This window comes from Phragmites australis, chromosome 16 (genome assembly GCF_958298935.1).
Source record: "Phragmites australis chromosome 16, lpPhrAust1.1, whole genome shotgun sequence".
Taxonomy (NCBI): domain Eukaryota; kingdom Viridiplantae; phylum Streptophyta; class Magnoliopsida; order Poales; family Poaceae; genus Phragmites; species Phragmites australis.
In genome coordinates this window covers 7,255,850-7,260,909 of record NC_084936.1, presented here as the reverse complement: position 1 = coordinate 7,260,909, position 5,060 = coordinate 7,255,850, and positions in this window count along the sequence as shown.

Sequence of the window (5,060 nt, the reverse complement as noted above, 5' to 3'; positions counted from 1 at the left end):
GACCTATAGGAGCATCATTGTGCAGCGGGCGCTCAGCACAAAGGTACAACAACCAGAGAAGCTGCAACGCCATAACTTGTTCCAGATTTTCTTCGTCATCCAAAATCGGCGAGCACGTGTCATCATCGATGGAGGTAGTTGTAATAATTTGGTGAGTTCAGATTTGGTCAAGAAGCTTGGCTTGACCACACGCCAACACCCCCATCCATATAACCTTCAGTGGTTTAATGATGCTGGAAAAGCTAAGGTAACACAAACTTGCAGAGTTTCTTTTTCCATTGGTTCCTATGCTGATTATGTTGACTGTGATGTGGTACCTATGGAAGCTTGCTCACTTTTATTGGGTCGACCTTGGGAATTTGATAATGATGCTATACACCATGGTAGAAGTAATACATATACTTTTATGCATAAAGGAAAGAAAATTACTTTGGTTCCTATGACCCCTGCTGAAATTGTACAAGCTGATAAAGAGCGAGCTGCTAATTTGCGTGATACTAAATCTGAAAATCAGCAAGTTGCTAATTCTCTTTACCCACCTAAAAAGGATAAGTCTGCACCTAGTTCTAAAGTAGAGGGCATAAAATTGAAGGGTGGTGTTATGCTTGCACTAAAAAGTGACCTTGCTGAAATTTCTAATAATGATATTTGCTACACCTTGATTTGCAAACGAGTTTTGTATTCGCTTGATGATGTTATTAGTTCGATACCTCCTGCTGCCACTAACCTTTTGCAGGAGTATGAGGATGTTTTCCCAGCTGAGATACGCCCGGGACTGCCACCTATGAGAGGAATAGAGCATCAAATCGATTTGATCCCGGGAGCAACATTGCCAAATCGTGCTGCGTATCGAACCAATCCCGAGGAGACTAAGGAAATTCAGCGGCAAGTCCAAGAGCTTTTGGACCGCGGGTATGTACGTGAGAGCCTTAGTCCTTGTGCTGTTCCTGTGATTTTGGTTCCTAAGAAAGATGGTACTTGGCGTATGTGTGTTGATTGTAGAGCCATCAATAACATTACTATTCGATATCGCCATCCTATTCCTAGACTTGATGATATGCTTGATGAGTTGTGTGGCTCTGTAATTTTTACAAAGATCGACTTGCGTAGTGGTTACCACCAAATTAGAATGAAACTTGGAGATGAATGGAAAACAGCTTTCAAAACTAAATTCGGATTATATGAGTGGTTAGTAATGCCTTTTGGTTTAACCAATGCACCTAGCACTTTCATGCGTTTGATGAATGAGGTTTTAAGAGCTTTTATTGGACGATTTGTGGTGGTTTACTTTGATGATATATTGATTTATAGCAAGTCTTTGGATGAACATATGGATCACTTACGTGCTGTTTTTAATGCTTTACGTGATGCACGTTTATTTGGTAACCTTGAGAAGTGCATCTTTTGCACGGATCGAGTCTCTTTTCTTGGCTATGTTATTACTCCACAGGGAATTGAGGTGGATGAGATGAAAATTGAAGCCATAAAGAGTTGGCCGGTGCCCCAAACCATCAAACAGGTGAGAAGTTTTCTTGGACTTGCAGGTTTTTATCGTCGTTTCGTGAAGGATTTCAGCGCCATTGCTGCCCCCTTACACGAGTTGACAAAGAAAGGTGTGGTGTTTCATTGGGGTAAGGCACAAGAGGAGTCCTTTGACACTTTGAAGGACAAGCTTACGCACGCGCCATTGCTGCAACTTCCAAATTTTGGTAAGACCTTTGAGCTAGAATGTGATGCTAGTGGAGTTGGCATTGGAGGTGTTTTGATGCAAGAAGGTAAGCCCGTTGCATACTTTAGCGAAAAATTGCATGGCCCTGTTCTTAATTACTCTACGTATGATAAGGAATTGTATGCACTTGTACGTTCTTTAGAGACGTGGCGTCATTATTTGTGGCCTAAAGAATTTGTTATACATTCAGATCATGAATCGCTTAAGTATCTTCGTTCTCAAAATAATCTGAATCGTAGACATGCTAAGTGGGTTGAATTTATTGAATCTTTTCCTTATGTTATCAAACACAAGAAAGGGAAGGATAATATAATTGCTGATGCTTTGTCTAGACGATATGCTTTGTTGTCCCAACTTGATTATAGAATTTTTGGACTTGACTCAATAAAAGAACAATATGTGCTTGATCCTGATTTTAAAGATGTATTGCTGAACTGTAAAGAGGGACGTACGTGGAACAAGTTTGTGATCAATGATGGATTTGTGTTTAGAGCTAACCGTCTATGCATTCCAGTTGGTTCCGTTCGTCTTTTGTTGTTGCAGGAAGCACATGGAGGAGGATTGATGGGATATTTTGGTGCTAAGAAGACGGAAGATATGTTGGCCACACATTTCTTTTGGCCAAAGATGAGGAGAGATGTTGAGCGGTTCGTGGCACGCTGTACCACATGTCAAAAGGCTAAGTCTCGCTTGAATCCACATGGTTTGTATATGCCTCTTCCTGTTCCTTCTATTCCTTGGGCAGATATTTCGATGGACTTTGTTTTGGGATTGCCTAGGACTAAGAGGGGGAGGGATAGCATTTTTGTTGTTGTGGATCGTTTTTCTAAGATGGCACATTTTATACATTGTCATAAAAGTGATGATGCCGTTTATATTGCTGACCTCTTTTTCAAAGAGATTGTTCGCTTGCATGGTATGCCTTCTACTATTGTTTCAGATCGCGACGCTAAATTTTTGAGTCACTTTTGGCGCACTCTATGGAATAAGTTGGGTACAAAACTATTGTTTTCTACTACTTGCCACCCACAAACTGATGGCCAAACGGAGGTAGTGAACCGCACTTTGGGTACCATGTTGAGAGCTATTTTGAAGAAAAATTTAAAGATGTGGGAAGAATGTTTGCCCCACGTGGAGTTTGCTTATAATCGGGCAACACATTCTACCACCAAGGTAAGTCCTTTTCAGGTAGTGTATGGTTTTAACCCTTGCGCTCCTATTGATCTTTTGCCTTTACCTACCACTGAAAGAACACATAGTGATGCTAGTGCACGTGCTGATTTTATTCGTAAGTTGCATGAAACAACTAAAATAAATATCGAAAAGATGAACGAAAAGTATAGAATTGCTGGTAGTGAAGGTAGGAAAGAAGTCAAACTTGAACCGGGTGATTTAGTGTGGTTACATTTAAGAAAAGATAGGTTTCCAGAGCTGCGTAAGTCTAAATTAATGCCAAGAGCTGCTGGTCCTTATAAGATAATTGAGAAAATAAATGATAATGCATATAAACTTGAGTTGCCACCCGAGTTCGGGGTTAGTCATTCTTTTAACATTGCAGATTTGAAACCTTACTTAGGAGCCGATGATGAGCTTGAGTCGAGGACGACTCCAATTCAAGAGGGGGAGGACTTAATATGAACAAGGGTTCCCGATCTTCCGAAAGGTTCTGGTAACTCTCGATTTGGTGGAAACGAGACACAAGTCGATCCGGCTTCCGAACAACACGATCCGAAACCCCGCAATCGCAGCACCACGTCTCCTCTGGTTATCAACCGGCGTTGCACGGTTGACCTCGCCAAGAAAGCTAAAGTCCTTGCCTGCGAATCGAAGAACACAAGCAAGAACAAGGAAGAATGCAACCAAATTGCAGATGAATGATTAATCTCACGAGTTGGGGTCTCACAAACCGACGAAACGGCGAAACTGTTCTTGACAGAATAATCTAAGCAAAACCCGCCCTAACGAGAGCGGCAGTGGCTGATAATAAGGGTCTAAGGGTCGTCACACCCCCTGGTCACGCCCCCCTAATGGGCTCAACGACGATACACGGCCCAACGGACCAAAACCGGTGACGCAGCACCGGGACAGATTCTGGATGCTGACTTGTTTCGACGTTTCCCGTTGACTCAGAAGGAATTTGGACCTCAAACCAACGCCATTGGTTTCCTTATGAAATTATCTTTCCAACCATATGTGAATCGTCGAAAACGGAGTCCGGATGCGTTCTGGGCGTCCGTTTTACTGCTCGCTGGTCCTGGAGGTCGAGACTGATTCGGACTCGAGTTGGACTAGACCTCCTGCTGTTGTTGGACGTCCTAGCTGCTCCTCCACGCCTCCAAGCCTTCCTCTATGTGTCTCCTTGTCCTCTCCATGATTCCTAAGCAACACATAATCATTAGGTAGTAATCTATTCTCAAAATTATATAAAGAGTTGCTTAGGAACGAGCTCACCTCTAAATTTAATTGTCGTGCGCGAGCTCTTGTGATTGGACCTTGAAAGTTCAATGGAGGATCATTGTATGTATCCGAGGGAGTGATGTCCTTATCAAATGATATGCAGGCTTATATCAAGAATAGGCTAACACATGGTATATTTGCATAAATCAGAGTAATTAAAAGATATTTGGACTCAAAAGCATTAAACAATTATTAGGTGAATGTAATCCATATAGTACAACAACCAGCATACAAGGCTGCCCACCTTGCATACCATAAACATCTAGTACTCTCTGTACTATAATTAAAACCATAATTATCTAGTACTCACTATACCAAAATCATAACCACAACCCACTAATCATGTGAGGATCCAAGTCTCCCATAACTGCAGGTACGGCTGTTATTACAGTTTTACACTCTGTAGAGATTGTCCAGCTTTCCCCACGAGTCAGTGAATTCCATGTTGCAGTGTTTGCAAGACACTTAACACACGCCAATTGTATGCCACCAGAAGATCACTACGAAGCATTGTCTATTGATTAGGTCCTGGTACTCCAACGAATATCAGTCAGGTGTCTAACCAATATGCTAAGCCTTACCCATATCAGCCTTGTGGTTGGTACGGTGATTTTTGGGTTGTCACTCCACGAACCGGTCCTTATATGTGACACTTGGGCAAAGACTATCCAACTATCCAACAAGGAAATAACCAATAAAACCTAACATCTCTGCTTGGAACGTATCCACAAGCCCACCACTATTATCAGACCAACAGAGAAAATAACCAACAAATTTCTTGGAACATATCCACAAGTCTACCACATGAACTACCATCCTTGCCCAATTCCTAGGGTTCCATGTTACTAGAACAAGTTCATCATCACCATTGCAT